At 31.4% G+C, this 14,379-nt stretch overlaps 2 long non-coding RNA genes across 2 annotated transcripts; one reads left to right on the plus strand and one right to left on the minus strand.

Moving 5' to 3' along the window:
* Window positions 1-251: 251 nt before the first annotated feature.
* LOC128293183 (uncharacterized) lies at window positions 252-4,381 on the minus strand. The gene is made up of 5 exons (XR_008283284.1): window positions 3,844-4,381; window positions 2,805-2,897; window positions 2,401-2,450; window positions 859-982; window positions 252-344 (listed from the first exon to the last, which is right to left on the minus strand). It is a non-coding gene; the product is annotated as an uncharacterized LOC128293183 (long non-coding RNA).
* Window positions 4,382-11,435: 7,054 nt separating this feature from the next.
* On the plus strand, window positions 11,436-12,318 carry LOC108452872 (uncharacterized). The gene is made up of 2 exons (XR_001866470.2): window positions 11,436-11,599; window positions 11,884-12,318. It is a non-coding gene; the product is annotated as an uncharacterized LOC108452872 (long non-coding RNA).
* The last annotated feature ends 2,061 nt before the right edge of the window (window positions 12,319-14,379 follow it).

Here is a 14,379-nt window from a genome sequence, read left to right on the forward strand (position 1 = left end):
GCTCAAATTTTGGTGGCTTGTACCCTTTCTTGAACCATTCATCTTGTAGAATTTCAGAATAGTTATACACCGCCAAAAAAAACATGCAAATTTCAACCAAAATGCACGCTTAAAGCTTATATCAGTGATCAAAGATTGCATACCGGAAATGTAAGCTATTGAGGCAACGTGCAATCTGTCTCAAAAGCGGAACCATACATCGTTGAACTCCACAGATCGTGTTGCTTCAAGTACTTCCATAAGTTCCCGAGGAAGAGAACTTCCTTCCGACAATTAGTCAAAGGCCAATACTTCAACAACCCTCTAATAACCGTATCAGCTAACTTATAATCCTTCTCAACAAACTGTATAATACAATAATCCTTCTCAACAAACCGTATCAGCTAGTAAATTGACATAACTTTATATATAATTTATTTATCATATAAGATTTTTGAAATTATATAATTTAGTTTAAGGAATTTAATGTCGAACTAAATTTCATTTTTTAAAAGGAAAAATCGATTAAAAATAGCCAAATTAGAGTATAAATACTAAATCAGTAACATAAACATAGTGCAATGACAAACAGTAGAATTTGACATATATATAATACTTTAAAAAGTTATAAACACAATTTTGAAAAATCATTTATATGTAACTCAACAGAAATTATAAACAAGAATGGGCTCTTACAGTTCATTTGTCAACTTAAGAACACTTGATTATAATATGGTAGGAGAGGTTTGAATATAAAAAAAAAAGCATTCAAAGTATGACTGGACCTCCAATTGATCAAACAAAAGAATACATAAATAAGACATCATCAAGGCAAGATTTAGACCAAAAGGCTAGCTTTGAACAACTCTCATAGCTTACCTTCAGATCTTGAACTGCTTGTTCCCTTGTAATTTCCTTTTGCTGGCGAGATCGTTTGAGAAAGCCAATGCATAACTCAACTCGAAATCACAGTTCTGAAGCCTTTGCTCAATTCCACCCCAAACTATATTTTATCAAGACATGAAAGTGAATGATAAACCTCAAACACCTCACTCTTTAATTACGTACAAAAGATTGGCAAAATGCTTTAAATAAAATGGTATTTCCCTACATAAATACAAAGTCCTATTGCCTTTGTACAATTCTCAGGGCTTTAACAATGGCATCTCTCAAATCAAATGGTTAATATTCTACATATCTCTTCAACAAAAAACAACAGAGTGGTAAAAACTAAAACTAACCCTAAAAGGTAAAAATAAGAAAAAAGGGGAAAAATGATACAAGAACATCAAAAAATGCACATCAGCAGCGTAAATCCCTATTACATCACATTCAGTCTTTTTTTTCTTTTTCTCTTCAGAAATCAGAGGACTTAAAGCAATTTCAAGCCATAAATATCATCATACACAACATCGGTTTCGGCTTTGGTTTCATTCGAGTGCTAATTAACTAAAACATAAAATGGGAGAAGCAAAAATAAAAATAAATAAATAAAAAGCATGAGTTTCAGTTCTACATGAATGCTGCTGGCAAAAGGAAAAACACCCATCCTACTATCTCTCTCGAATTTTAGAATGCTGTGATCATTGTATAGATTTTAAAAGGCATGTGAAAGTTATTTGACATATGTTGTTGGAAGTATAATTTTCAAATTCTACATACTTCAGATGAATCCAATAGAATGATTTCTAGACTCACAAAAGTATGCTACTCTTCGTGAAACCAATTATACGTTCGAGTTTTAATTAATCCTTTGTCCTCATATACCTACTCACCACATTGCCAAGAGCATTTATCAATGAGACTGGATCAAAAATTGTGCCCACTTTTGGGTCATGTATGGAGTTAACAATGACCTACAGAGAACCAAAGTTATGCAGCTTGTTATCTAATCATATAGAATTAGTGGTTAAAAGGGAGTTTCAAAATATAACTGAAAAGTGTCTAGTTATCGAGTACCTTAGTCATTTGTATTACTTAATGTTTGAATATAAATACATAAAAGAGATTACCACATTGGTAGAAGTCCAAGTGGTTTAGACAACAATGTTACGCAAGCATTTGATTCAATGGAAACTGCATATTTCCTCTTGCTCAAAAACTTAACTTACTTCTTCTCTCTTAAATCAAAAGAAAAGTGTTGGGATAACTACAAAACTGTCTAGATCTAAGTCCGGTTACTGAAACGAGTGCTAACTTGCAACTTACAATATTGATGATTATCATTCTTGAGGTTGTGACTAGACCAGATAATTTTGAACACGACTTGAATTTATTTACATGATTAACATAAAAAAAATGACATTAATAGTTGCATACACGGGTTGCTTGATCTAGTTGCGCCATATAAAATCTTAATGCAAGCTTAGCTATTGCAAAAAGCATATGAAAGGTATAAAAGGAGAAAAAAGGACACATTACCTTGCATTTCCTGGTATTCAAGCTGTAGTGGGAGCAACTGTCCCTGAAAACTATATAAAAGAAAAATTCATCCCACAGCAATACAATTTGAGAAGACAAATTCAAAATAGATAGTTTATGTAATGTAAAGATCTGTTAAAAAAAAGAAAAAAAACTTGGATATTCAAAATAGACACCTAGCAGCAATCAAGATAAAAGGAAGCATGTAGACAAGCAAAACGAATCCTGAGGGAGCAACGCTTGAAGAGATGATGGCATAAGAATACTACGAGTTCAAATACCTCATCTCTTGATGAATGTTCAGCTTCAAATTTCATATGAGTGATCATATGAGTCAGTTAACCTTAGCAGCTGTGAGAAATTTAGTTTAATAAGAATGGAGATATGGTTATATGCAAACATACCACGTCAAAGATTCCTTGTGAAGATAAACTTTGGATGTCTATGGGAATTTCACCATCTTTGGGCACCAGAAGGGTATTGATATACTGACTTGGCTGCACAAAGACATGAACTATGAGATTTTCTTTCTTTTTTTTTTTGGCATAAGAGAATTACTCATTCTTGAGTCTTCTCTGTGTCTATACTTCAGTCTTTAATTAAGGAAAATGTTTTCAAATTCAAGATAGATAACTGAAAAAGCTCAAAGCTAATTTCAACAGAACTTATTGGTTCTGAAATAAGCTTCCGCATGAAGTACACACTAACATTGCTCGGTTGTTTCCTCAGTATGGAATACAAAGACAACAGCACAACACATATAGCTATATTGATTCTGGCAGAAGTTAAAAGAGCTCCAATGTCCATCTCAGTTCCCTCTAACCTTTTATTCAAGCTTAAGAAATTCAATAACTAAAGCACTGAACCGAGAAAGGACATGTCAATATTATTTCCAATTTGCTCAAAACAGAGTTCTTTTGATGACTACTAATGCAGAAAGTAGTTTGGCTCAATCTGAAACAGAATCAAGTGCTGCAAAATGGATCTGGGAATTTTCATAGTTCAGAAACCAAAATTTAAAACCATTCTCTTAGATCAAATCTCAAAAAGGAAAAAAAAACGAAGAAAAACTTCAATAAAATTTCAAGTAAGAAAAACAATGCTTAAACTAAACGCAGACGAAAAACATCATCAAACTTTGAAATATTAATAAAACCCCTAAATAAAAGTTGTTTTTAACTCTAATTTTCTTTCTAATAGAGCTACCGAAAATTTTCAACTATCTTTTTCCTACCTGACTAAATTTCCAAACCATTTCTTCTTCTTTTTCCTTTCGATGAATCTCTATATTTCCAAGACAAAAGATTATACAAAAACTCAAGTAAAAAAAATAAAATAAAAATTGCTCCTAACAATTAGTTCAAGAAGGAAACTCAAACGAAATTAAATCAATTTAGTTAAACAACCTAGGAAAAAAATAAAGATTAAATAAACTGAAAGTACCTGGGCAAATATCAGAGGCCAAAAAGGCGTAAGAACTTTGAAAAGGTTCCCAACGCAAAGAGATTCTGAAGCAAAATGGTTGGCTTAAAAAAGTAGGGAACTAAATACATAAGAAAATTGTGAGTTATCACTTGTACGCCAAATGCTATGCTTTTCCTTCAACTTCAAATAAAAACAAAAATAAAATTCGACCAATTTGCAGACAGAGAAAGAAATCAAGAGCCCTAATTCGGAAATAAATTTTTATAAAAGATTGTATTATCTTCAAAGAATTTCATTTATTGACAAAAAAATTTAGTTCATACACACGCAAAAAAGAGTTTATAGTTTTTCTATTAGGGAAGAAGATTCGACGGCGGAGATTGCTGACTCTCGTCGTCCTCAGACATTTGGTGTTGTTGGAAATGGGAAATTTGGGGGCAAATTTTCAGAGTAAAAGGAAAAAGAATTAAGTACAAACTTTTACTTGAGGGATTTAGGGCACGCGATAGAAACGGGAAGAAGAGGGAATAATGGGCGGGTAATAAAAAATTATTGGTCTTTTGCGGCGTTTTCATAAAAAAAGGTCACTATAGCTTAATCTTTTGCGGCGTTTTCACTAAAAACGTCACTATTATTCAATTTTAAATTTTTTTATTTTTAACATTTTTTTATTTTTTTCTTTCAAAATTTTTGTGTTGAGTTTATCATTTTTTAAAAATTTTGAATATTAAAATTTTTAACTGAAATATGGATTAAAATATTAAATATTAAATTTTTAAGTTTTTTATTTTTATTTTTTATTTTTTATTTTTAAATTTTAATTTTTTTAAATATTTTTATAATTTTTAAATTAACATATAAAACACAAAAGGAAACTTTAATAGAAATAAAATGGAATCGATGAATTAAAAAATACAAAATGACAAAGCAATACAAGTATTATTCTTTTAAGTATAAATACATCAATATATTTTTATATTGAATAAATATAAATATTTATATATGCAATATAATTGTGTTAATAATTTACAAGAACTGGATCAAATTAAAGTTCATGCATGTATACAATTGCACACTAAACCATTGTTCACGTATGCTTTTGGGATTTAACCCATTTTGATATATATTTTTTAAAAATAATAATTTATATTTATCTTATTTAGATTTATATTATAAAAAATCTAATATACACAAGTTAAGTAGTTCACCATATTTACCCCTAAACACTAAAAATTAAACCCCAAATCTTAAACCATAAACCCTAAATCCTAGGGTTTTTCATGCATATTCCTACTTTTCACGTACTAACAGAATCACGTACCGAGGGTTCTTACCGAATTGGGCCCGTTGGCCCATCATTCCAATTTTGGCCCATTAAGCCCAAAAATATCGAGGGCATTAATCGATTTACCTCACGAGCATTCGCACACTCGCAAATCTACAAAATACCAGTTTTCGGCATTTCGGCTTTTCGGCTTTTGCCGATCTAGACTAAGAAAGAGGGTGTTAGTTACACACCTGTTTGCGACGATATGCTGACGAGATCCACACACACGAACTGCCTACAATTGGATTACTAACACGTTAATCTAACTATTCAAACACGAACTACATATTAACCTCATACCATATTCGGCCAACCACACCTACAGATCATAGTAAGCTTATAAGAAATCAATAAGCAACTCATTAACAAATTTTTGTCAATGTTTACCACATAATCATAATTTCACTGCAAGCTGTCTTCCTGAGCAACAGTCACTAAATTATTTATAACTGGAGCTACGAAACTCCAAATCAAGTGCCGTTAATTTTCCATGAAAATAGACTCATATATCTTCTATCCATAAAATTTTCAGAATTTTTAGTATGGCCAATCAATACCAGATTTTTCTTAAAGTTTCCCATGTTTCACTATTTGACTAATCTGACCACTCTTCGTTACGAATCAATTTTCTCATTGTACAGAATTCAAAATATGTTCTTGTTTTTTCCATTTGAAACTAGACTCATTAAACTTTAATTAAATAATTTATTTAGCTTCTAATTCTTCTCCCACAATTTATGGTGGTTTTCCAAAGTCACGTTACTGCTGCTGTCCCAAGCAGATTTATTACCAAATCACTCTTTCACACATACCTTGCATGCATGTTATTTAAATATGTATATCACCAATCAATCATCACATATCTATGATTTTACTTAAGTATAATCTCCATTTCATCATTTTAAAGCACAATATGTTAGCTGATTTTTCCCTTTAACATCTAAGGCACATGCATGCTCATTTGTTTGGCTCAACTTCACCTATCTTCCATTTTTCATCAAAAGAACATGAAACAACAACCATTTCCTTCATTTTAATTCATGACTAAATGCTCACAACACAACTAAAACCAAAATATGCTTCAAGAGTTAAGGTAGAATCAAGAAGAACTCATGAACCTCAAAATAGAAGCAAGGTACCAAGAACTTACCTTCAATTTTCCTCCTCCTAATGACCGAATACTCAAGAGCTTTCTCCTCTCCTTTCTCTTCTCTAACTTTCAGCTATGATGAACAAAGATGGACAAAACTTTGTTCTTTTCACCCTTTTCTTTTAATAAAACTTCATATTTCATCCATTTAATTCTTTAATACAAAAGACATGATATTCTTATCATGAAACATTTACCTAACTCATTATCATGAAACATTTACCTAACCCATTATCATGGAACATTTACCTAACCTATTATCATGAAACATTTACCTAACCCATTATCATGGAACATTTACCTAACCTATTATCAATTTGTATCAATTTGTACCATAAATTATGGATATCAAGTGTACATTTTGTCTACAACAACATGATGACTAGCCACTACATGTAAAATGGGAGGTTTGTCATGCAAATCCTCCTATTTTGCACTCCTATTTATTTGGCCACTTCAATTTAGCCTATAGCATTTTCAAACATTTTCACATAGGTTCTATTTCATAATTTCACCGCCTTTTTCTTATGGAACAAAAATTAACTAAAATTGTCGGGTTCTATCTTAAGGTTGTGCTTTCTAGAGGCCCACTAACATAATTAAACCTATGCCAACATTCATAGGATTCCCGAAAATTGGGGCGTTACATATATAATATGAAAGTATATATGTAAAAATAATATATAATACATATGACATAATAATATAAAATAATTATAATATATATATAATATGAAAGTATATATGTAAAAATAATATATAATACATATAAATAAAATAAATAATACATAATACAAGTAAAAATATAATAATAATATACAAATAATAATGTAAAATAATAATAATTTGTGAAAAATAATACATAATAAATAATAATATAAATAATATATGATAAAATAATTATATAATATATAATATAAAGATATATAAACATTATGTGATAAAAATATACTATAATAAATAATAAGTAATGATATATGTTAATTAATATGATAATAGAAAGATATGAAGTAATATAATATAATAAAATATAAGTAAATAATTATAAGATATATAATACGATATTCATATTAAAATATAATAGTATATGTGTAGTGACCAATTTTGGCCTGGGCACGCTAAAAATCCCAAACCTATATATATAAATATATATAAATAAATAAATAATAAAAAACCACAGTCCAATTACACTAACAGCCCCCAAACCAGCTACATAATCCCAGCCCAACAATTAAACCTAACCCAAATTTACAAGGCCCAATAAGCCCAAAACATTAAAATAGATGAGCCCTAGGCATGCTTGCTTATGCCAAGAATGGCTCTAGCCCCAAAGACCTCCGTCCACGCCAACCCCGGCCTCCGTCATCATTCCAAAGACAACCCTCAGAAGCCAACACAGATCCTGCACTGAGCGCCACGACCAGACTGCAAAGAAATGGACAAAACGACAACAGACGCAAGGGAAATAGCAAAAATTGTATTTTTTTTATTATTTTTTCTTCTCTTGGCTATAAAATCTGGGTATCTTTCGATTGTAAGCTTCTTCAGATTTTTTACGAAGAGAATATACGCAATAGCAAATCGAAAAAGCAATAGACGAAAAGAAGGTGATTTTCCCTTCTCTTTTTTAAATTCTCTGCTCTTCCTGTTTTTATTTACTCGAGTCTTCTATTATTTTATCATCAAAAAGAAAAAAGAAAGTAACGACGCTCACCTGCATTTGAGGCCCTTGAATCCACGCTTGGTTCACCATGATTGAAGCTAAGTGGCGATTCGGGGCTACAAACGAAGCTCATGAGTCGTTCGACTCAAGGTGGCCTTGATTGACTCTCACATGAGTCAAAAGGATGGGCAGAGGAACAGACCTTTGAAAGGCTGTTGGTCGGCGGAGAATTGAGAGAGCGCCCTAGGCTCTTTTCTTTTTTTTTTTGTGAATGGTTGCTAGCGTCTTAGGGTTTAGTTTCGGTAGTTATAATGGACCTCTACACGACATCGTTTAGGCCAGACTAATGGTCTCAAAACGACAGTGTTTGAGGAGTTGCGGCCCGATGACCCAACCCGCACACGGTCTAGATCCGCGCGTTTGGTCACTAAGGGCGATTTGCAATATCGGTCCCCCCTTTTTTAGCGCCTTGTTTAAATCAACCCACATTCTTGTTTCATTTCTTTTATTTTAGACTCGTATTTAGTGCTCATTTGCAATGGGGTCCATGCTCAAACGCAGCACTTCGGGATTTGGCATATTGCCAGTTTTAGTCCCTCTCCATTCGCGCGCACGACATATGGGTCCCTGCCGTTATTATAGTTTTATTTCCTAATTTTCCCTTCTTGTTTTAGTTTAATTTTGATTAAACCCTCTTAATTCCTAGTCCTTTATGTCTATAATTAATTGTTTTTTTTAATTTTTAAACCATCTTGGGTAATTATTATTTTATTATTTGTAAACTGTTTCTTGTAGCAATCCTAGTATCATGTTTTGTACATTTTAAATATCGGTTTCATTTATATTATTATGTATGTACGTATATATATATTACAATGCATATACATTATCTATAAATTCGCATGTACTTACCTTTAAACGCATATATTCTTTCTTTTAAAGCCATGCGTGCATATATATATATATATATATATATATATATAAACCTTAGATATATTTTCATTAAAAATAAATATACTTTGCACACATTAGTATGTTTTAGCCTATTTTGTTTATGTACATGTATATTTTGTACTAAAGTTGGTTTCATTTCATATGTATATATACTATTATCAATTCTTTTCCTCGTATTTTATATAATCCTCTAAACGCATCTCTCAAATTATTTCTATTATATGTATATGTGTATATGTTAATACTTATGTTTGATTTAGATAGATATTATTTAATTTATGTATTTTACATTGTTTTCCTTATTACATATATAAACACATTCTTGAAACCATTATATAAATTTTTTTAAACATTCATTTAAGCATGCATGTATTTCCGTGTTTTCACAAATAGCTATTTTTGAAAATTATTTATATATACACATAACTTGTAGAACCGTTATGTTTCTTAAAGACTATATCATATTATATATTTTTATTATTATTATTTGTATTATGTTTTACACATATTTTAAAATTTTCATACTATCAATCCTCATTTCTTTTTTTTTAAAAACAATATTATTTAATGTTTTGGCATTCTATTCCGCTTTGTATATATTTCGTAGGTCGTTCTATATTGTGGCATATACATTATCATCACGTGGTATTCATCCTGTTGATATGTCAATTATTATTTATTATCGCGATTGAAATTAGGTTAACTTAGATTAATTATATTTGCTTGTTCTAGTAATTAATTAATATTTTCATTCGTTAAGCTTTGTATCGCGCATGTACATATTACCCCGTTCATTGTTTTCCTTTCGATTTTTGAAATGTGGTTCTAAAACCCAAGTTTTATGATTAACTTTGCCTTATTTCAAATAGAATTAATGCGTCTTAAACTAGCTTTATAATCATTCATTCAAAAATTCTTCAAATCAAAGACGGGATTCGATGTTTGGCAATTCGCGGAATCGTGCCCTAACGTGTTGGGTTGCAATTCCGCGTTTACTCGAAATAATCGAATATCACTTCGAATTTTCACTCATGTCTCTTAAAATTCTTCAAAACGAAGATGAGATCCGATATTTGGCAATTTGCGGAATCGTGCCCTAATGTGTTGGGTTGCAATTTCGCATTTGCTCAAAATAATCGAATATCCCTTCAAAATTTCGTTTATATCATCTAAAAATTATTTAAAACGAAGGCAATATTTGGCGTTTGACAATTTGAGAGTCATGCCCTATCGTGCTGGGTTGTGATTTCTCGTTCGCTCAAAACGATCGAACATTCCTTTATATTCTCACTCATGTCTATAAAAAATTTCTTAAAAACGAAGACGATGTTCAATGTTTGGCGATTTGAGAATCATGCACTATCGTGTTGGGTTGCGTTTTTCCATTGGTTCGAAACAATTGAGCATCCCTTCGGAATTTCACTCACATTTTCTAAAATATTTCAAAATGAAGGTGATGTTCGATATTTGGTGATTTGAGAATCGAGCCCTATCGTGTTGGGTTGCGCTTTTTCATTTCTCCAAAATAATCGAATATCTCTTCGGAATTCCACTCGTATTTTCTAAAATGAGGCAATGTTCGATGTTTGAAAATTCGAGGAATCGTGCCCTACTGTGCTGGGTTTCGATTTTTCGTTGGACCAAATAGTTGGGCATCCTCTTGTTAATTTCAAACTATAAACTTTCGGACGTCGAAACAAGAAAATTCTGGCAACCAACTCGGGTTACTCGAACGTTATTAGAAAAGAACCACATTTCAAAAACGTTTTTAACATAAGGACAATATTTAACCGATTTGGTACCAATTTTGGCCGTAGTGAGGGTGCTAACCCTTCCTCATACGTAACCGACTCCCGAGCCCGTTTTCTCATATTTTCGTAGACCAGAATCGTTGTTTTAATAAACTAAAAATGTTTTATTCTTAGGTGATCCAATCACACCAAAACAAAATATCGGTGGCGACTCCATGCATTTGTTTTTCAAAAGTCGATTCCCCCATTTTTCACCAAATTTAAAATTATCGAAAGATGGTTTCGACAATATGTATAAAGTTTAAAATAAATAGGTCATAAATAGATTAAAAGGGATAAAAAGGACTAAATTGATCATAAATAAAATTCAATGGCTAATTTAATAAGAAAATAACTGAGATCAGACCTAATTGAAACGGCCATTAAAACCCTAGGGACTCATCGGGAAATTTTCCCTTGTCCCTAAACGGTATCGTTTTAATCTAGGACTTAAAACAGTTACTGCAAGGACTAAATTAAAACTGAAACAAAATATCAGGACTAGATCATAAATAAAATAAAACGAAATTGTAAACATAAAAAAGGTGGAGGGACTAATTGGGTAATTATCCCAATCCTAAAAAACACGCGGATCCTCCCCGAGTAATCGGGTCAACGCACGGATCCTGGGGTCTTATACAGTGTCGTTTTAGTGCTTATCGAATCAAGCTAAACGACACCGTTTTGGTAGGGTTATATAAACCCCGATTTCAGCTTTTAAAGCCATTTTAGTCTGGTTTCGAAAAAAAAGGAAAGAAATCCTCTGAAAGAGGATTTGAGGTTCAGTCCAAGGGTTCTGTCTCCGTTCCTAATTTTCTCACACGCTCACGCGCCACCACGCACGGTGGTCAGAGGGTTAAAACCTTCGTCTTTTCAAGGCGAAAACTCAGGTAACTCCTTCACTTTACCATATTATCAGTTTTTTACTGAAGATTAATTCATATATTTGTAGAAAAATAAAAACAGAATATAAACTTAAATCACCTCTTGAAGAAACTGCTTGAACTACTTTTTTATGAATATCTGTATGTATTTTTTTTCTCTCCAAAATCCCCCATCCCTTTTACAATGAAAGCCTTCGGGCTTTATAGCCACCGTTTACAATGTATTTACATCTTTATTTTATTTCCTTGCCATATTTGTTGGTTCTGTTCCCTTTTGTTTCCTTTTGCAGGCGAGTGAAGAAATCTTGACGGAGGATGCGCCAATTATGGAGCGATGTGGGACCGGAGTCGCGACGTTGATGATGTAGATCTATCAGTGGCGTCGATCACGGAGTGATTCGAGGCCAAAGCTACGGCACCAGTGGAGGATTACTGGAACGGCGCTATACGAACCAACGCATTAATTGCAGCACAAAACAAGGCTGATGTTGGCATGATGACCGATCCTTGCGAGACGAACAGTCACGCCTGTTGGTGCTTGCGGCGCCTAGGGTTTCTGAAACCTCAGGCCTTTCCAGATCCTGTTAACCATTTGGGCCATTTGGGCTCTGTGTACTAAATAAGTCTGTTGGGTAGGTTTAGGCCTGGTACGAGCTAAGTCTAGGTGGGTTATTGGGTTTTAACATTTGTAAAATGACTATTTAAAAAAACTTATATTATTATTATTTTTTTGATATTTTAGACTATGTCTTGGCTTCCAATAGGCCGGGCAAAATTGAGGTATTACAAATCGAACAACTGAAACCATTTGCAACCTGCTCACGAAGATGGACTACCCTTAATCCTTTCTGAACCATCCAAGATCGCATTAAAGTCGCCAACTAAAACCCAAGGTTCGACAACTGACTTTGCCAAGTTCTCCAAAAAAAAAAAAAAAAAACCATCCACAACTTACATCTCAACATTGGATTTGGGCTAGCGTATATTGCAGAACAAAGAAAACTAGCACCGCCTTGCCTGCTCCTAACCTTCATGTGAACCATCTACGAATGTAAACTCAAAATATCCACCATAATATCATCGCTCCAGAGAACCCAAACCCCACCCACAAAACCATTAGCTTCGACCCTAAATGAGTTAAGGAGACCTAATTTTGCAATGATTCTATCAGCTCTACTGCCAGCCACTGTAACAACCTAATATTAGCTGCCTCTGTTCAAGGAATTGATATTCAACAAGTGAATATTCAATATATATATATATATATATATATATATATATAAAACTAACATGTAAGGAGTTTTTATATTTAAATAGTTTATTAAAAGTGATTGATCTACAAGTTAACTCACGCATTAACTTATATTTATATTTGAACTGAGAAAATTTTAATTTTATAATTAATAAAATTTAATTTACAATTATTTTTACATTAACTAACTAAAATTTTATAAAGAAAATTAGAAACCCCATCGAAAGTAGAGGTTAAAACTAATTATTTTTCCTTTTAAAAATCTAGTTATTTTTAAAAACTAATGTTTTATTATTTTATATATTTAATATAAAATTAAATAAATGTTTTATTTTATTTATTGTTATTCTCTCGTCCATTTTATGTTCATATTCGGGTTTATTAAACTAATATTAAAGTTACGCATTTTAATCTTTACATTAATATATTAATATTAATATAAAACATATTTTAATATTTTTATTTATATACATAATATATAAATATTTTTATTATTTTATTATTTTTAAAAAGTAATAATATTAATATATTATTTTTAAACAATAATAATTTTATTTTATTGTTTCAATATTTTATAAAATTAATTGTTATAATATTTTTATGTAAATATTTTATAAATACTAATATTTTATATTTTATTTTAGACTATATAAAAAAGATGTTAAGGGTAAGATGATAAATTAAAAAATAACACTTGTGTTTTAACTCAGAGCAAACACATGGTAAGAAAATTAATATATTGATGGAACACCTGTTTGACACAAGTGCGAAGCATGTTACCCCCATTTCCTACCCCTAATATTGTATCAAAAAATACATGGTAAGACGTAGTATATATATATATATATATATATATATATATATCACAATTTTCAACAACCAAACAATTTGACGTAGTAGCATCTATCTTTTATCCATCATTTGAGAGTTGAGTGTTATTTAACATAAAACTCCTTTTTTACATCAAGCCTACCAAACGTAAACAGACTATCAATTTGGCCCTGATTCTATATAAAACAATAAAAGAATTTAGTTTTTTTAATTAGAAAATCTTAAAAATACATAAATTTGAAAATTAAATAAAAATATAAAATTTTAAAAAAATAGATAAGTGAGAGAAAATTAAGGAAAATTATTTATCATTATGAGAAAAGAATGAGAAAAAAGATTGGATTTGTTTTTTCAGTTTGGATTTTGAAAAATGTTGAAATATTTGAAGTTGTTGCAATGCGTTATGGGATTTGCCTACTACCCCAACCACTATGACAAAACAACTTGCCATATTTGGAAGATTGACAATTTATTGATCCGTATCTTTAGGCTGAGCTGATATTGTGAGACAAATCAAGCTCATCAATAAAGATCATATCATTTGGAGAAACTTATTTAGAAGATTGGATCAGGTTGGATCGCTTATATGAAATCCTATGGATAGAGGAAGTTGGATCCGATCGAAAAAGTGAAGAGTTAGCTGCCGATCGTCCATGGATAGAGTTTGCTCATCAATAAATATTTTGTTGTTGCAGAAACCATA

This window comes from Gossypium arboreum, chromosome 5, assembly GCF_025698485.1.
Source record: "Gossypium arboreum isolate Shixiya-1 chromosome 5, ASM2569848v2, whole genome shotgun sequence".
NCBI lineage: Eukaryota > Viridiplantae > Streptophyta > Magnoliopsida > Malvales > Malvaceae > Gossypium > Gossypium arboreum.